Source organism: Canis lupus, chromosome 1 (assembly GCF_011100685.1).
Source record: "Canis lupus familiaris isolate Mischka breed German Shepherd chromosome 1, alternate assembly UU_Cfam_GSD_1.0, whole genome shotgun sequence".
In the NCBI taxonomy this organism is placed as follows: domain Eukaryota; kingdom Metazoa; phylum Chordata; class Mammalia; order Carnivora; family Canidae; genus Canis; species Canis lupus.
The window spans coordinates 39,239,125-39,259,838 of record NC_049222.1 but is presented as its reverse complement, the minus strand read 5'-3'; the positions used below and the strand labels follow the sequence as shown (position 1 = coordinate 39,259,838).

Sequence of the window (20,714 nt, the reverse complement as noted above, 5' to 3'; positions counted from 1 at the left end):
CTTGAATGTGATCTTATTTGGAGATAGGGTCTCTAAAGAGGTAATAAAGTGAAGTACTTAGGTTAACCTTAATCCAATATGACTGGTATCCTTATAAAAAGGAGGTTTGTTTGGATACAGAGATATGTGTAGAGGGAGGACACCCATCTACAAGCAAGAAAAGAAGTGTGGATCAGATTCTTCCTGATTTTTGGACTTCCAGCCACCAGTACTGTGAGAATAAACCTCTACTGCTCAAGCCTCAGTCTATGGTAGGAGACATCGTTGCCTATGGTACTTTGTTAGAGCAGCCCTAGCAAACTAATACAGAGGGTCTTTATAGATAATCTACATTTTCATTCTTGATACCAATCATTTGTGTCTTCTTTTTTCTTTGTTAATTTTTATCAATTTTATATTTGCAAAGAATAGCTCTTTATGGATTTTCTATACTAGTTTTCTGCTTTCAAATTCATTGGCTTTTGGCTTTGTTATATCCTTTTTTTCTGCTTGCTTTGAGTTTATCTTGCTCATTCTCCCCCTAAATTATTGAGGAGGGATAATTTGATATATTGTGTTTTCATTTTCATTCAGTTCAATGTATTTTTAAAAATTTCCCTCTTTGACTCATAGATTTAGAAGCATTTGGTTTCCAAGTGTTTGAAGATTTTCCTGTTTTCTGTATGTCATTTACTTCTAGTTTTACTCCATTGAGGTCAGGGGAAATACTGTATAATTTTAATTCTTTTAAGTTTGTTGAGGTTTCTTTTATGGCCCATGTTATGTCTATCTTGATGTAGGTTCATTCTGTGGACACTTGAAAAGAATTGCTATTGTTGGCTGGACTGTCCTATAAATATCAATTTGATTCTGTTGGTTGATGGTATTGTTGAGTTCTCTTATATCCTTGCTAATTTTCTCTCTAGTTGTTGTAGCACTTGTTGAGAGTGGTAGCAAATTCTCCAACTATAACCATAGATTTGTTGATTGTTCCTTTCAGTTCAGTTATATCTCCACATATTTTGCATCTTGCAGATCTTTTAGCTGGAAGCCACATTATTATACTGGAGCCCTGTTGGTGTGGTGTTAAGGTATGGGGAAGAGGAAGTCTTCTATAATCTTATTAAATCTCAGTCTTTTAGTGGACGAGGTTGTGCCTCTCAAAAGTGTTTCGTAGCTTCCCTCCTCCTTCAGCTTTAGGTGAGATAGGAAGTAGAGGAAGCTGCTGTTGTCTAATACATCCAAGAGTAAAACAGAGCAATTGTTGTCTAAAAGATTTTTTTCCCTTTCTTAGCCCTTTGGCAACAGAGAGCAGGCTTTTGTTGAGGCTGTTTTTATCTGCACCTATTGGTGTTTCCAGATTGCTGGCGTCTTCAACAATAAATCTTGGACATATGAGGGGGGAAAAATTCAGCAAACTTACTGCTATGCTATTCCTTGGGTCCTCAAATCCATAGCTAATCTGTTTTCTTCATCACCTTTCTGAGTCTTCTTATGTTTGTTTTATAAATGTGTCTGGAGTTTTTAGCTATATTTAGCAGAAGGAAAATGGAGAAGTATATTTACTCCATCTTTCCATAAGTGGAAATCTTCCTGCGATTAAATTTTTTTAAGATCCTAAATATCCATGCCCTGGCTGAAAACAGATTAGACATCTCTTCTGTTATTATATTATTATGAAAAGCCTATTTAGAAAATTGGAAGTTTTGAAATTTTATCACTTGATAATATCACTGTCCTCCTAATTGACTTACTTAGTAGCTTTTTTTTAAGATTAAAAAAAATTTGAGACAGTGTGAATGAGATGAAAGAGATCATAGAGGGAGAGGAAGAGAGAGAAGCAGACTCGATGCTGAGCATGGAGCCTGATGTGTGGCTCGATCCTGGGATGACCCCAGATGAAGGCAGATGCTTAACTGACTGAGCCACCCAGGCGCCCCTAGTAGTGTATCTTTTAAATAAGGTACAGTTGTATTGTATAGTAATCCTCTACCTTTTAAGTTAACACAGAAGTTAATTTAAACTTGACCATCCCCTCCCAGAAGTTAATAGTACTGTACACAGTTCATACATCATTATACTTTATAATGTGTCAATAAACAAATTTGGAAAGGCATTTGTTCAATAAAGAACTAATTAATTACAGCTGATTTTGATCCTTAAGAAATAAAGAAATACATAAACTGTAGGAATGGTAGTTCTATTACTGATCATATAGACTGCGCCTAGTACAGTGCCTGGCATACAGTATATACTAAATGAATGAATAAATGAAGATGGTATTGGGAATTTAATGAAGGTATTTTTTCCTCTGAAATAACAAAATTTTTGTACTAAGATGTATATAGAAAATCTAAAAGCATCTAAGGGGAATTTATAATTATATATAGAAATGTAGTTTTTGCAGCCACACATAAAGTGTTTTCGGTTATAAAGCCTCAGATTTATTCTTTCTGTAGTAGATACACAGAAATTTTTGAAATTATTTTATTTTATTTTATTTTATTTATTTATTTTGAAAATTTTTTAAATCAAAGAATCTTTGCTTCTTTTACATCATCCAAAATATGAGAAAATTAACAATCACAAACCTAGCTCTCCTCTATCTACAATAAAAGTCAGTTAATGGTTAAACTTCTTGAGCTCCCTGAGAATTATTTTATTTCAAAAGATGTTCAAGGGTATGGTCATTGTCAGAAAACTGCTCTTTTTTTAACTAAACAAATTCCTTTTCTCCTGCTCTGCTATCCAAGTCTTAGGATAAAGTGTTTCCAAGCAGGGCAGATCTCAAGCTGGGCTTCATCTGAGCGCCGTGGATCAAGCTTAATTGATGGGCAGAGAATAAGTAGAAAAGCAGGCCCTGGCCCAACCAACACAAATTTTCCTGCCCAGTTATCAAATGCCAGCCAAGTTCATTTACATTCTTCATGTGCACAGTTATAGTTGCTAAAATCACTTACATTTAGATGTGCAACATAAAGGAAACTTCTGATGGATGCAAATGTTCTGGGTAAAAGAAAGGTCTCTGACTGCAAGATGTTCATCTGGTTTAGCTGAATACTTACAGAAGATGAAGGAGAGCTGTATGGAAAATCTTGGCTTTCTTCCCTATGGACAAAGTCAAGATTTTCCAGTCTTGCCTGGCTCTCTACTGCCTTAGGTCTTTAATATCATCTTTTCTGTTGATATCTTTTTTGGCTACACTGCTTAAGATTTTACCCACCCTTTTCCCCTCAACACAAAAATATAAACTTATTCCCAAGTTCCTTTCCCTAATTTTTCTTCATAACATTTACCATTATTTTGCATGTTGTATGATTTGTCCATTTATGGTGCATATCATCTATCTTACTCTGCTGGAATGCTGACCCTATGAAGGCAGGGTTCTGTTTTCTTTGTTTACTGCTATATCCTCAACTGGCCTTGTGCATAGTAGGTGCTCAACCAATATCACAGAATGATGGTTGGATGAATTATCAAGGAAAAAGATAACTGTCACAAATAGTTGGACCATCAGAATGATGATTGCCAATTGTACAATTTAGTTGGTTTTAATCATAGAGGAAGCTTTGACAGAGGGAGAAAGCACTAGGCTGAGGATAAGGCAAGCCTAGGTTATCACTCTGTTATCTGAGCAGGTCACATGGCTTCTCTGGGTGTGAATTTCTTGTCTTTAAACAAGGAGACTAGGATAGAAGATCTCTAAAGCATCCTCCAACTCCATCATTCAGGTGTTTGTTTTTTATTTCATAGTTTGTGAGAGACTCTAAGTCCAGAGTCTCAGTGAAAATAAAAATGGTTTCATTATGGTGAAATGGTTTCATTTCACCATAATGAATATGAAACCATAATGAAACCATAATGAATGGTTTCATTATGGTCCCTCTATTGATTATTTCATTATTTTTCACTTATTATATATCATAGAGTATGCTGACACAAGTTAAATCACAAAAAATAGGCCAAAATAAAAAAGCATAAGGTAGTTTAGAAAAGAGTCAACAATAAAAAAGAAGGGAGGTGGGATCCCTGGGTGGCGCAGCGGTTTGGCGCCTGCCTTTGGCCCAGGGCGCGATCCTGGAGACCCGGGATCGAGTCCCACGTCGGGCTCCCGGTGCATGGAGCCTGCTTCTCCCTCTGCCTGTGTCTCTGCCTCTCTCTCTCTCTCTCTCTCTCTGTGACTATCATAAATGAATAAATAAAAAAAAAAAAAAAAAAAAAAAAAAAGAAGGGAGGTACCTGGATGGGTCAGCCAGTTAAATGCCTTTCGCTCAGGTCCTGATCCCAGAGTCCTAGGATGGAGACCGCATCTGACTCCTTGCTCAGCAGGGGGCCTGCTGCTTCCACTCTCTCTACCCCTCCTCCTGCTTGTGCTCTTTCTCTCTCTCACTCTCTCTCTCTCTCAACAAATAAATAAATAAAAATAAAATAAAATAAAATAAGAGGAACAAAATAGAGCAAAGAAAAAAGAGAATAAAAGTGGAGGTGGGGACCATTCTGTTGCATAAAAGGAACCACATAGAAAGGACTATATCGTCAAGAGAGATGGATTTCTAACAATGTATGCTGATCACAATCACATAATGAATTGTGATTTACAACATGAGTTTTGCAAATAGACTTGGTGCATTGAATTGTTCTAACAGGTCATGTTTTTAAATGACTTCTGAATCTTTAATAATAATAAAAAAACCTTAACATGTGGACCTTGAGATTACTGCCTTGCCATAAAACAAGGAGATTTCACTTCCTTAAAATGAATTATTCTCTGGGAGCCACTGTAATGCCTGTGGAGCACTATTCACACCAATTCTCTTTCTTTACACATTTTTTGCTCTTCTCCAATCATAAGTCATTGCACCAATGGAATTTCCACTTGCATATAAAGTGTCTGTGCCATGGACATATTTACTGTCACTTTTTATAAAAAGACTATATGTTTTCAGCCATGACAAGAGACCAGCTGGCTAATTTAGAGTGCCTGCTGAACATTTGAGGAAAAGTAATCATTTTATTTTTCACTGGCATATTTAGAAGGCACATGCTGAATATGAATGATTAGAAATACAAAAATTGTACAGATGTATGGGGGGGTATCCAAATGTTGTCATAGGAATTGCACAGCAATCCTCTTCATGACTCTGGTGATGAGACTAAAGCAATTCAGAAACACTTATTTTTTAAGCAACAAAGGTTGGTTAAAACTGATTATATGGTAGTTTACATTTTTAAAAGGATATTGTTACTGTCAATAATTGTGTCTTCTTAAAAATTTTATTAATTAATATGAGTTCTAAAAATAAGAGTATAATTGTTAGTAAACATGGTCAGCAATGATTATTATTGATTATTCAGCAATCCAATGTGTGAAATTTCATTATTGTAGCATTCACATCCTTGGTGTTTAGTTTCAGAATCTAATTCAAAAATTAGGAATCCAATATCATGTCTCCAGGTACAAAATCATAATATGATTCCAGTGCAAAATTAAAATGCTAAATTTTACTTAAATTTATTTTATTTTATTCTTTTCAATTTCTATTTTTAATGTTATAAATAAAAATATTACTGAAATGATGTGTGCTTCTATGATGTAAATAAACAAATATGCATGCATTGGAGAGTGCACGATCAAAATTACACAGCAGTAAAAAAGCAAGGCTACTGCTCTAGAAAATAGTAAGTCTGAAAGACTGTCATTTCTATTTGCTGCCAATTACTAGAACATATTTAACTTACCAAATACTTTTTATGAGACAGACATTATGCTAGGCATAGTGTGTAGAATTACTAATAGTAAAATAGATGGCCTAGGGTTTAACAAACTATACACCATAAAATGAACTCAATTGAAATAATATAGTGTAGGGACTAGCATGTCACTTCTCCAGAGAACTTATTATGTGGCCATCCGAAATATATGAGACTCCTAAAGCCAGCAAAATCAGGCTGCTGTGGTGGCAAAATAAATGCCTTCAATTCCTATGCATTTTAAAATATCTTAGGTTCTGGCTCACAATGTCTTCTAATGAGCCTGATTGTCTAGCTTCCGAGAATACTAGGGACAACAAGTCAGAAGCGGTTAGAGGGTATAAAAAATAGGGGATCAGTAATAGGAGGAAGCAGTGACAGCTGAAAAGTAAAGGAAAACTTAAAAATAACCCCCCAACTGTTATCTCATAGCATGTTAAAAAATTAACTAGAAAGAGATGATATCTATACATGAAAACTAAACTATAAAAGCTTTAGAAGAAAACATAAGACAAAGTCTTTGTGCCTCTGGTATAAGCAACTAGTTTTTTAGATGTGATACAAAAGCATGAACCATAAAAGAAAACTTTGATAAATTAGACTTACTCAAAATTTAAAACTTTGCTCTTTGGAAGGCACCATTAAGAAAATGAAAAAGCAGGGCAGCCCAGGTGGCTCAGTGGTTTAGCGCCGCCTTTGGCCCAGGTCAAGATCCTGGAGACCGGGGATCGAGTCCCACGTTGGGCTCCCTGCACAGAGACTGCTTCTCCCTCTGCCTGTGTCTCTCCCTCTCTCTCTCTGTGTCTCTCATGAGTAAATAAATAAAATCTTTAAAACAAAATGAGAAAGCAAAACATGGAAGAAACAAATCCACCATACATATATCTGACAAAGGGCTCATCAACAGGAGCTATTAAAAAAAAAAAAAGTTTTTCCAGCTCAGTAATAAGAAGCAAAACACTCCAGCTAAAATGACAATGGCTCTGAACTCACATTTTACAACAGGAAAAATAAGAATGGCAAATAAGCACATGAAAAGATGCTCAATATCAGTATCAAGAGTGTACAAATGAAAACCACCATGATATATTAATATACATCCTTAGAATGGCTGGACTTTTTTTAAAAAAAGCTAATCATACCAAGTATCAGTGAGGATGTAAAACAACTAAAACTCTCATCAATGCTAATGGGAATGTAAAATGGTGCAGCTACTTTAACAAAAGTTAAACATAAAATTACCAGACAATCCAGCAATTCCAATCCTAGACATCTGCCCCCCCAAAGTAAAACATGTCCATTCTAACTCAGTCTGAAATTCCAGGAAGCAAGGTGTACCATAAATAGCCAATGCCTCACATACTACTTAATACCTGGAAGATACTCCTAAGCAGGCTTTAATTGAAGGATGATGACTAATTAATGGTATGCTCTAAGATTGAGCACGAAAGTGTATGGTATGTTACAATGACTTACATTTTTGCTTTTGTTTTTAAGCTGTGCACCCCATTCATCAGTAGAAACCTTATAAGAAATCCCAGTAGGTAAGACAGATGAACCAAATTCTGCCCTGCCAGCCTACCCTTCGTAACCTCCAGTTGCAAACAATGAAGATCTCCACATGCAGTTGGCAGGACTAACAGGAGTCATGAAGGATTGGCAGGCACCTGGGGAGCTCACAGGGGGAATGGCAAGACTGATTAGAGTAGGAATTACACATGGAACAACAGGGCAGAGCCTGGGCACATGGAATGGGGTTTGGTAGTAAAGTGTCTTTCAAACCTACTCCTTGACTTCCTGCTTCCTCTTCAGGTATTATTTTACCTCCCAAAGTCTAAAACTTCCCTGTAGCACTTCTCTGAGCCTTCTGACTATCCTGAGAAGAGGAAATTTATGCTGATCTCATGCTTTCATGGCACTACTGTCCTTCATCAACGCAAAAATGCCAAAAATTGTAAGACACACCATTATTTTATGCAGCACTAAAATAAAAAGTGTTACCAATTAAGTACAGCATGGTGTTCTCTTGTCACTTAGAAGTCTTATTTTAACCTACCAGAATGAGCTCTTCCAGGGTCATTTACACATAGAAGACATGTGACTGGTGATCATGATCTTGACTTCTTCAATACTTTTAGCATTGACAACTTATTTCAAGAACACCATGGTTTAAATAGCATAACCTCGTAGTCTCCACTTTTCCCCGATTGAATGGCATGTTGCAGGAAGTTAGATGGCTTCTGTTCAAAGTCAGGCAGAAGTTCAATGGAAGTCCAACGCTTTAATGCTAAGTTCTACACAATGAATGAATCAGTAATACTGCCTCTTATTGCTTTGACATTTCTTTCATCTTGTGGCAGATTGTATTTTTCAAATACAGCTGCAACAGTAGCTCCAACCCATATGCTCTTCTAGGATTTTGCTCCCCAATCAAAAGGTGACGTTAACTTCCCTCTCATTGAATCTTGGCTGTCTTCTGACTTGCTTGTAGCCAACAGAATGCCTCAGAAGTGACGCTGCACAACTTCTGAAGCAGGATTGTGAAGGTGTTTTGGCTTCCATCTTGCTCACTGGACTACTCATTGTGAAAACCGTTAACTGCCACATAAATAGTTCAACTGTCTCATGGGCGTCAAAACATTATAAAGCCCAAAGTAGCCCATGGAGAGAAATTACAGGGAGAAGCTCTTTTACTACATGAAGTGAGAAAGATGACAGACTCACCTCCAGGTGCTTTGGCTTGCTCCCATCCCAGCTCTAGTTTCCTTGTGACTGAAACTGCATGACAGCCCTTGAACCAGAACCACCTGGGCGAACCCTTCCTGAATTCCTGCCCCACTGAGCCTCTGAGAGACAATAAAACAATGTGTTGTTTTAAGTCCTTTGGTTTGGGGGCTGATTTGCTACATAGCAAGAGATAACTAGAATACATCTATTCTTAGGGATCTGGCAATTTCACCCACTTTTAGTTGAATTGATTGGTTTGTGCTGTGCATTCCTTTTTCAGGTATCTCAGTAACAAAATATAAGTAGCTGCATCTACTTGTGGATAGTTTATGTAAAGTATTGGAGTTGCTGCTTCACAAAAAATATGAACTTGTGGCCATTTTTACTTAATTAACATAAATATCTGTTTCACTAACATATATGGTTGATAAATACATATTGAAATAATAGGGTACTTTTCAAGAAGATACTTTGAATGGCACATACAAATTTATATCTGTAGTATCCTCAGTGAACACAATCTAGTGGAAGTGAAGACAATTTGAACCCCCATGGCCACGTTCAAGATTGTACAGACAATCACAACCAAGTTATGACAACTACCTGGTCATTGCTGAAAAAGGATGTCATTCATACTAAGAAACATCTGAATTTTAAGATGTTAAAATGTGAAATTTTGGAATTAGAATAAATGAAGTATGGCATCCTCTGTGCCTCACTCATGGCAGGTATCATATATAATTGTTTTGCTTTGTATTTTAAGCAAATATACCCGTGTTATAAGTGCTACTTGGATCGGTCTGTTTACTTCCGTATCTCTAACAGTTCCAAACTTCCTGTCATGCACGCTGCTTTGCTATAGGTGAATCAAATCATTCATTCTTCAATTCATTCATTCATTCTTCTTCTTCTTCTTCTTCTTCTTCTTCTTCTTCTTCTTCTTCTTCTTCTTCTTCTTCTTCTATGAAGACCTCAAGTCCTCACATCTGGTTCTGAGACTTGCTCAACAATTTTTGCTTATTTCTGTCTGGCTCCGAGGTTCATTTCCTACTGTAACTATTCCAAATCTATCCTGTTCTTAATTTCCCAAATACATTCCCACCAACTTGAGAATTGATAAGTAAGAAGACCATAGGGGAAAGAACCAAGATTTGGTGGCAAACAATGTTGAGTTTGCAGACTGTGTGGCCTTTGGTAAGCAACTTAACTGCTCAAATCTCCAGATGCTTTTTTTTTTTTTTTTGTAAAGTGGGAGTATTATTACCTTCTTAGAAGGGCTATAGTAAGCACCAGGTTAAAGTTTTATGTAAACTACCTAATATCAGAGTGCCAAGCCACAATTACCTTAGTCCTGTTTTTGTTCCCTTGTACCGCCATCTCCCCCTATCGCCTCTTATTTTGTAGGAAAGATAAAGATCATCTTTTCAATTGCTCTCCATTTTATCTAAAAATTTACCTATATCTTTACTCTACCTGTCTTCATTGCCTCTTATCTCATTGAGAATATCCCTATTTCTTCAAAGAGTGTGAACATAATAATATTGTAGTATATCAGTATCTTCACAGATAGATAAGGCATAATGAAAGTAGCCACTCATGGGGTTATTTATTAGGACTTAATCAGTTACTGCATCTTAAAACTTTAGGTCATTTCTTGGTATATACTAAGTGCTAAACAAATGTTAACAATTAGTCTTGGCATCTTGACTTTCTCATACTTTGGGTCTGGCAGTGAACAGCCTCTGCTGAGTGGTAAATCCAAATGACCTGAGATGGAGAATGGGAAGGGAGATGATGAGTTAAGCTTAAGTATGTGTAGTATTAGAAAGAACTAGAAATGGTTGTCAAAGGGGCTAAAATGACTTTTCTGTCACCAAACATGGCCAAATCTTTTCTTTGGTCTATTAGTTCCATCATTGTTGTTCTCTAGTCTCTGTTTTATAAAACCTAATGAAAATTGTGTCTCAAATAAATATTCAATAAATATTTGTTGATGAATTGAATGCAACTGTTACTTTCAAATAAGTCCATGAAAAACGGAGTATGTAGACAAAATTTTACTTTAATCAACTTTCAAGGGTACATTTTAAAAATTTACAGAACCTACTCCATACACACCAGAACGTGCATCCTATGTACATCCTTTGGCCTAGGAACACCTAACACACATAGTGTTAATTCCATGGCAAATCATCAATCCTTCCTGTTCCAATGATTATATATTGCTTAGTTTTTAAGACACCACCTTTGCTTTTAAGGATATAACAAAGTGCAGGAGTTAGATTTTATATTCTTCAAAGTAATGATTAACCTCATAAAAGTTTTTAAAAAGATCTTTCATTATTGATTTTTTTCCCAATCTATTAGCATTGTTTATTCATTTCTCCTATAACTTTGTACATGACTGACATGGGTTTAAATCCATTGTTATTATTTTACCTTACTGTGGAATTGCTTTCTCCATATATAAAATACTATCTAGGAGGTAGTTTTGAAGATTACATGAGATAAGGTTGAAATCAGGTGGAGTATAATGGTATAATGTGTGATTTAACAAAGCTGGTTTTCATGGCAAACCTTTTCCAATTCCTCCTGACCTTTTTTTTTTTTTCTTATGTGGGCAGGACTATCAGTAGAATTTTAGAAATGCTGTCAACAGTGCATTTTAGCTTTAGAGCATTAAAAGCAAAAAAAAAAAAAAATCGCTGACATTTCTGGAATCTGATTTGAAGCCCCTATCTATTCAATCTTTAACAATCCATATATGTGTGTAAATATTTCTCTGTCTTTTTAGAACAGAGTTTCCTCCACTTATCCTCCATTTAAAGATATGCTTTAGACGATCTTTCCTGATAATCTAGGAGACAGGATAGAAACCATATCCAAGCCTATATAAACTTGATTAACAAAGCCTTTGAGATTACTGTAAAGTACTCTCTAAATTGATTTGCTAAGCTCCTAAGGTATCTAAGGCATCATCTACATTTATTTTAAATAAAACCCTTCTGGGTCTATATAAGGAAAATAAGTAAATTTATTAGCAAAACACAATCCAAGGCCTCCAAGATGACAGTGTGAAGACCAAGTGTAGTGTAGACTACAGTATGCAGCAAGAATAGAGAGTTTATCTCTCAACAGAGAAAATCTAATTTAAAGAAGATGCTTGGAATCTTATTTAAATAAGATTCCAGTTAGGCATGGCAATAAACAAACTTCCAATGGCACTCAAAGAAGCACTGACTTTAAACACTGGCCTTGTCATTTAGCAGCCAAGAGGCTTGGAATAAGTCATGTAGCCTCACTAGAATTTAATTTCTTTATATGTAGCATAACAGGTTATCCTGGTGACCTCTCTGGACTTCTAAAATTTGATCCTGCCATGTGTCTCATTGCTAAATATGTTTTGCTATTTTGTTTAACATGTAAAATAAGACAAAATATTTTTAGAGAAAGCAATTGGCTGGTGAGCCAGTCACATAAATCAATCCCACACTATGTGCTTCACATAGAATTCAGCACTAGTGGGGATTAGCATGTGCCTTAGTTTGGGTTCCACAGAAGAAGACGCTAAGGGAGGATTTGTGTTCAAGTTATCTGTTAAGGAAATACCTCCTCCCCCCCCCACCCCAGAAACTGGGGAATGAGTTGGATGTGTTGGATAAGGAATAGAAGAAGTACAGCAAAGGGGCAGATCCCATGCCAGGCTATGAAGTGTGAAATATGCCTCAGGGTTTGTCCAATTCCAGGCAAGGAGGCTGGGTGTTATGCTCCTGTACTGGGAGGTGGTTGGCTAAGGCCTGTCCTGGAGAGGATGTAAATTTTATTTCTCTGAGCAAACTAGCAAAGCAGCTCCAGTAGCCTGAGAGCAGTCCTCTGAGGAGTGTCCTAGGTACAGGCCATTGGAAGCAAATGGAGAACAAGCAATGGGGGGACAATGGAAAAGGAAGCTCAGGGATCTTGGCAGAGCACTGCCTCTGTCCACTGCAGAACCTATCAGTTAGGATGCTTTCAGATACTTGCAAGAGAAAACCCAGTTCCAATTGTCCTAATCAATAAAAGGAATTTACTAGCTTCATTCAGAGGTAGGGTAGGTTTTAGATGTGGCATATTCTAGGCTCCAGCATGCTTTTCCTGCAATTTTCCAGGGTCTTGTATCCTCTGGAAGTCGATTTGTCCAGGGACAATCAGTATTAATACTCTTCTTTCATATTTTTCTTTCCTAACCATAAAGCAAAAATTTAGAGCTTTATTTTAACTGGAATATATTAGGTCAAATGTCCTCTCCTAAATCAATGTCCATGTTCCCATGATTGACTAAAGCCAAAATGGGGTCAATCAAGAGCATGGCTATTACTAAAAAAGAAAGGAGTGCAATGACTCAAGGAGCAAGCAAAAGGATCCATTGCCATTTCTGTTAAATCAACATCCATATATCTTCCTCCCCATATCCAGTTTCCCCAAATGTCCACCCCTAAGTGGAAGCAGTGGTTCTCAATTAAGCCACATTGATGTCTGGTCTCTCCCCTAGAGATTCTGAATTAATCTAAGGTGCAACCTGGCCATGAGAAGTTCCTAGTTGTCCTGAATAGCAACTAAAGTTGAGAACCACTATTCTAAAGGGAGACAATCAAGTCTACTAGCACCTCACGTGCAGGATTTCTAGGTGAAGTCCTTTTTCTTTTTAAATCAAATTCTGGGGATCCCTGGGTGGCGCAGCGGTTTGGCGCCTGCCTTTGGCCCAGGGCGCGATCTTGGAGATCCGGGATCGAATCCCACGTCGGGCTCTCAGTGCATGGAGCCTGCTTCTCCCTCTGCCTATGTTTCTGCCTCTCTCTCTCTCTCTCTCTCTCTCTCTGTGACTATCATAAATAAATAAAAATTTTTAAAAAATCATTAAAAAAATAAATCAAATTCTGCTATAACTCCTCTGTCAATGTGAAGTCAACAAACTTAAGTTACCCATCCCTTACACTCCCCAGTATACAAAAGATGGAGAGAAGATGGTAAGCTACAATACAGATTTCATTTGTAAAGAGGAGAATAGGAAGCAACATGGAGTGGGTATTGGCTCATAGTACATTTCATATCCTGCTGGACAAGAACACTGAGTGAGTTTTTTGCCTTGCATGAGGACTGAATGGTGTAGTTGCCCAATCTCATAGACCCTAGTTTTACTCTGCAGGACTATGTTACCTATCCTTTGTCTTTTAGGGTTATGCCAAAGATGGAAGTTGGGGAGAATTCTCTTTTTGGGCCTGTATCACCTTTAGGTCCTATCTGGAGATTGTCCTAGGGATAAACAAGAGCTTAATCCTTGGCTTGGGGTGTGTATGGAAATTCTAGTTACTGGGGAGAGGATTAAGAATTAGGTTTCCTTCAGATGTCAGCTTTGCCTCCTGTGATGGCTCCTCCATTATGCTTTTGCTCCAATTGACCTAACCCTAGGGCAGAGAATTTGTTTTTGTTGTTGTTGTTATTTTTTTTTTTTTAACTGGTCAGTCTTAACCAGACTTTTACCAGTCTAGGAAAAAAAGTCACTTGCAGAGAGTGCTTCTCTTAGAAAAGCTATATTGCTTTAAATTGATTGTTCAGATTGGTTAGTTTTAGTCCACTCTTGTCTCTCTCCTGAAGGATTCTAATGAAAGCTGAACATTTTCCTACTAAATCACCAAATATTGCAATTTTGGCTAGCCCTTGAACTCTATTGTAAGGTACAACAGGCAATCATTCAACCAGTTGTATAATCATTTAACCAGTTATGTATAATTATGCTTAAATAAATAAATACACACACACACACACACACACACACACACACACACAAATCGACCAACTTCTGATCACAGAAAAAAAAAGATTATTCCTCATTGCTCTGCTTACCTGATGTAGTTTGTGCAATATTTTAGGATCTATGATGTGTAAGGCACCACTCTTAACACTAAAATCTGTACCTGGTAGGATGCTTTTGGTTACAAATAATGCACATCATTACAATCTGGCTTAAATCATGAAGGGAACTGATTGGCTCATATCACTGACAGTGAAGAGGTGGGGCTTTGGATGCAGTACAGCTAGAGATCTAGCTCCATTTCCTTCAATTCTTCTTGTCCCTTCATCCTTATGGATGAAGATAGCCTCAGGCTATCTTCCCTTGTAGTCATAACGTAGCTGCAGCTAAAACTCAGCATACATACTTCTCTCTCCAGGTCATGTGTGGTGGGATTAGAAGGGCAGTGGGCAGATTTTTCTCCTTATCATTAAACAAAATCCAGAGTTTTGCTTTAATTGGATAAAGTTAGATCACATAATCACCTCTGGGTAGTAACTATCATAGGAAGAATGGGACTACTTTGATAGACCCAAGCCAACGGCTTCTCACTCTGTAGCTGGAGCCGAGTAACCCCAATGGACACTGCCTGGCTGCTTGTCAATACCTGAAGAGGCAGCCAGCAAAGCATACTTTACTCATATTTTAGATATAGATGAAAATACACACAACATAAATGAAGAAATCCTATTTTCAAGAGTTTCCAAGTGAAAAAAATGTATCAAAGTGATAAACTATTCCCTTTGTGATCTTAGTATTTTTGTTTCTCTAAGAAAGTATTAGTGTCAAATATGTGAATCTGATTTTTGGAGCTTATCTGATCCAAGTGTCGCTACTTAACAGTATTTTTATACTTAAAAAAATCCATAAAAGTAGTGAATTCGCACACTTGCTAAATCCCTAAGTCCTTAGCAAGCACCTTATCACTATATTATTGCATTGCTGTATTAGTGCTAAGGCTAAAATCATAACACATGGCAAAATCCTGGGAACCAAAAGGTTAACTCTGGGGAATGCAAGTGTGTTTACAACCCTGCATTCACAAGAGTAATCCCAGGTTATCATTTTCAATGCTTCTCCTCTCTTTGCTTCTTTTTATTCCAAAATGATACAGCTTCAACATGATAATCTACATAAAGCACCCCCATAATCATATTAAGATTAAGGAAATATGTATGAAACATTTTATTTACGCTTAGTGACAGTGAGCAAAGAGGAAATAGGCATAAGAATTTTTGTGACAGTTTGTATTCCAACAAATAATCACATGGTTTAAAGTGTACTCCCAAAGCAGATTATACATTTTATGCATTTAATTATAATCATACTTTCCTCTTATCTGATATGAATATCTTCAATTTAAATATCAGCTTAATTGATGCCTATCATTTAATAATCATACTATGATCCGGGCCAATTATAACAATTCTTTCCTGTAAAACTACAGTTGTTAGGGGAATGTCGAGTAGGAAAATGTTTAAATCCTGACATAAAAATGTCTGTGATAAAACCAGGAGCTTTGAATTTCATGGTCCTTTAATATTGCCTTTGAAGTAATGAAAAAGCCATTTTTCCACCACTTGCTTCAAGGACTTTACTAATAACATCTTCCACAAAAGACCGATCTTTTTTAGAAGGATAGTGTGACATTATTTTAAAGCATTTAAAATTATATAACAAACTTTTATTGGAATTTCTCAGTCTACCTTTTTCATTCTCCCTAATGAAATACTTGTTAAACAGGTTACTTCATCTTAACCTTATGGAAGAGCATCCATTATTTAATTCAGTTTCCGAAATAAAAGATAACAAGTTGGGGGTGCTAGAGAGGAAAGATGTTATAAATAATCTAAAGAACTAGGAAAAAGGCTTTTCTTTGGGTCTAGACTTCAGGTTCACCTTAGGTGGCAGAAAAATGGTGAATTGATAGCCTTGTACTTGTCCCTGTTGGACACTTGCCCCTCATATCAATCTCCCCTTCGGTACGGCTGGCTGTCCATTTAGAAAAGGGACCTGGTGGCAGAGAAATCACCAGGGCTTAAATGGGTCAACAGAATCAGCAGCAATCTTTGCAGACTTCTGTGAGTTAAGCTGTGTGTCCTCAATAAAGCCAGCCACACCAAGAAGTGGGATTTCGGGAACTCCTGTAATAGGGCTGTCTAATTAAAAATTGGTTCAAGATGAAGTTTCCCAGGAGCACAGAAATCCAAAGAGAAAATGAGTTTCTTCTTTTAACTTCATATGAGATCTTTGGCTAGGAAACTGCAAAGGGTAATTATACAAAATGCACATGAGGATGCCACAGACTGTCTGGGCCAAGGGAAAGGGGACTCCTAGCAATGACCCAGGCTTTGAGTTTGTGCAGCTTGGTTTTCCTGGGAGGACCAGGTACTAGAATGGGGAGTGATTCTGGGAAGCAACCAGTAAGGGATCAGAGGGCAGTTCTACCGTTAGGGCTAAAAGAAAAAAATAAGTAAATAATGAATAAATGAATGAACTAAGTAAAAATCCATTTCTAAAGAAAGACTTTCTTGTAATAATGGTGGGGGGAAAGCTGTCTTTCCCTTCATCACATACACTTCTTCCCTGTTTTTTTTTTTTTTTCCTTTTCATGGGAAGAATAATAGTACCCAGCTTTGAACCACTGTCAGGACTTCAGGATAGTGCCTGGCATATTCTTAGGTTAGCTATCCTCTTTATTGTTAGAACCTGATTCTATCCATCCACAGATGCTGATAGTATCTATCTCTTAGAATGTCCGAATGGATGAGCCAGCATAGTATTCGTATCAACGTAAGTGTTAAAGAACAGTTTCCTCAATATTTTATGGCCTCAGTCATTGGAATCATTATATTCCAGAAGACTGCTGGCATCACACCTTGTTTTATAATATAATATAGAGGAGATCCCTGGGTGGCTCAGTAGTCCAGAGCGTGATCCTGGAGACCCAGGATCAAGTCCCATGTTGGGCTCCCTGCATGGAGCCTGCTTCTCCCTCTGCCTGTGTCTCTGCCTCTCTCCCTCTGTGTCTCTCATGAATAAATAAAATCTTAAAAAAATAAAAATAAAAATATAATATAATATGAAGTCTCATGTTCTAGGCCAAAGTAGGGGAAACTCCACCTTGAATCATTTTTAAATTAGCTGGCTCTATTCTAGGAGTTTCCACAATAAATGGTTTCAAATGAGTTATCTGAAAATGACTCAAATTTCAAGGTAAGAATATCTTTTAAATGTCATTCTCTTCTGCTGAAATTTACATTGATTCCTTCTTATTGTCTTCATTTTGCTACCTTTTAAAAAGCTGATCTACATACAAAATATTTCCAATTTTTTCCTGCTGGGAATGAGGGAGAGATTACATCTGAGTTAGCAGGTGGGATCATATAAAAGACAAGATGGCCAGTTTATTTCATGGAACACAAAATCATAAAATTTTAGGGCTGAAATGGGCCTCAGAGAACATCCAATCAAAGTGCTTCATTTAAAAAGTGAGAACAAAGAAGTGACTGAGGCCATATGCTTAGTGAATCAGATATGTAGTCATTAATACAGCACAATAATAGACACTAAATATAGCTATATAAGTATAGCCATATAATATATAAAGCTAAAATAGTGAATACTATTTTGGTAACTATGATGCATTAAAGGCATGAAATTGGTAACCTTGGCTGATGACTTCTTGTTAAATTTTAGCCAGAATTAGAGCCGTCATGTTTTCCATAGTGGCAACCACTCTATTCACAAAAATATGAAGGATCTACTCTTGGTAGCAATCACCATATTTAATTTGAAAGGGGAGAAGAATTCTTAAAATACTTTTTAAGTTAGAAAATTTGAAGTTATAGTCAAGATATAATGTTTGGTTTTGCTTTTTTCAAGGTACATTTAATTTAATATCAAGAGCATAATACGAAAGGCCCAAATACAATGAAGGATTTGTAAGCATTTGAGAGCATTCCCCCTCTCATTTAATACCAATAACAATGCTCTTTCAACATGTGCCTGCTGAAGCCAAGGGGGATTGTACTTTACTACCGAAAAAAATAAGTGAGTCTCATCACAGCCAATATCCTACTATACTCTAGTAGTGAAACAAATGTTTATAATGTTTCAAATAGCTTCATCCTGAAGTTTGATACCACAGCTTTATGTTTATATAGTCAAGAAGAGTACCTACAGCATTAGCAGCCATTCAAAGAATAAATCATGGATTAAAACCATATTGATTTAAGGCTCAATCAAGCAATACAGAGCCCCAAACTAAATGGCTAAATATTGTACTGTACTGACATCTGTTATTTTATTCTCTCATGACAATTAAATTGGTTCTTAGCAAAAAAGCTCTTTAAAGGCAAAATCCACCTCATTTGAGGTTTGACCCAGAAATTCAACAACAATCACAAAGTCCACAGTCTATTGGCAAAACTGCTATACAGTGTCTCTAGGTCACTATGCTCAAGGTTTAACAGATTCCATTTTTACTTTTTACTGGAATTTTACATGTTCAATTCATGATTTTAAATCTCTAGGTTCTCATTCCTCTAAATTGTCTGAAGACACAGTGGGCCACAGACTGAAGACTTTCATTTCTCCCTCTATTTTCTTTTTCAGAAAAATTTCCCAAGTATCTGCATGTTCTGGGAGGGTAATTTTTCAGAGGTGGCCACTTCTTTGGAATAGTTCAATGCCATTAGTCCTTTGAGATGAAGGGAAGGGAAAGAGAAAAAAAAGCTGAAACACAGGTTCATCTGGTAAGTTTTATATGATCCATTATAAGCTAGATAGTATAAGAATGAGGCTTTTTTTGGCTAAAAAGTCTGAGTCTTGTTGTGGAAACTGAGTCCTTGGCTGTCCCACCACAGCTCTCTTGGAGTGTGATTGTCAGGGAAGACTTGACTGGGGATATCTTGTAAACTTCCAGGCACTCAGTTCATTTGGGGCTGGTTCCAGTTTGTCTTTAGTTGGTTCCAACTCACCTTTCATGTTTAGGAAAAATAAGTTGATCGCTGGGCCTACCACTGTTGATCTCAGTTGGGCAACACTTGGCTATTGGACTTGCTTGAGGTACTGGATTTGAGTACTACACTCTTGCTCCTCTTGCTCCTGGGTTGCTGGCCACATAACAAGGATGTGTTCCTTATTGTTGCTTTAGTTTTTCTTCAGACTCCCTTAACTCGTTACATTATTAGAATTAAGATCTGTGTACTTGCCTTCTGAAGTTTGGACATATGCTTCATATTGTCTCCATCTTAGAATCATTTCATCTCATGCCATGAATGTGAAGTCTGTTTCACTCATCTAAACCTTTCTGGGAACAGGTTCCTCCATGGTCATCTTGCATCCTTTTCAGACAGAGGCCACATTGGCACTGCCCAGTCAGGGCTACCAGCCCACACTACTGCTGGCCCACCACTCTACCTCCCACCATAGCCCCTGCACTCCCCCTTTTTTGTCAAGATATAATTTTTGTAAAGGAATATTATTTATAGTCTTAAGGCTAATCATTGATACTTTCAAACTTTTCCTGTATTAGAACTCAAAAATATATTTAGCTGTTATGCTTTTGTCCAAGATTATGGAGAATACAAGTAGTAGAGGAAGCCCGATTTCACCTCCATAATATTTGAGGTTCTCTGAGTAAAAATGTTCTGTGGAATATAACTGGCTAAGTTTTCATAACTGGGATCAGAGGTGGTGGTTGGAAATGTAACAGGGCTCCTCATATGTATTTTAATCAAGAAACATGATGCATAGTTTAACACAGTTTACTTTCTTCATATCATTATTGTACTTTGCTTCTTTGTAAACTCTTTCAGACACATAGTTTTGAATGGTGATGAATGATTAAAGCAATTTGGCAATAGATGCTATAGTTTAGGGCAACAAGGACATAGATGTCTAGATAAAATAATGTCATAAAATGTGTAGAAAAAAAATCATGGCCTTGACTGAGGTTCCACATATTCAATGCAGAATTTCACACTGTTAAACCCTGTATTTTCACATTGGTGAATGGACAGCTACATTCATTAAAGTGAGTAAAAACAGTCTGGCTAAATCCTGAAACAATGAAAATTTAGAGGCAATGCCTTGACATGACATGCTGGAAAGTGGCTCTACATTTGCAGGTGATTTAAAGCTCTTTCTTTCATAAAGTTCTAACAAGAGTTCTATCCTTTCTTTTTTCTATCATGTTCCACAGAGAATATTCCAGTATATAAATTACTAAGGGGAAAAAGTCTATACCTGGACTAAATAATAACAATTATAAGACTAATTAAAGATCTGTATACAACCCCAAGCCTCAAATCCTTATTGAGCATGTGGACTTGGATATAAACTATTAACTGCAAATCATAGCAGCAGTTAAAGGAGGAAAAAGCTAGGAAGGACAGAAAAGAAACACTTTTTAATCCATAAGGGC

The 20,714-nt window shown here is 36.8% G+C and overlaps 1 pseudogene; it reads right to left on the bottom strand.

Moving 5' to 3' along the window:
- Positions 1-18,622: 18,622 nt before the first annotated feature.
- On the bottom strand, positions 18,623-19,624 carry LOC119870750 (annotated as a pseudogene).
- Between the last annotated feature and the right edge of the window lie 1,090 nt (positions 19,625-20,714).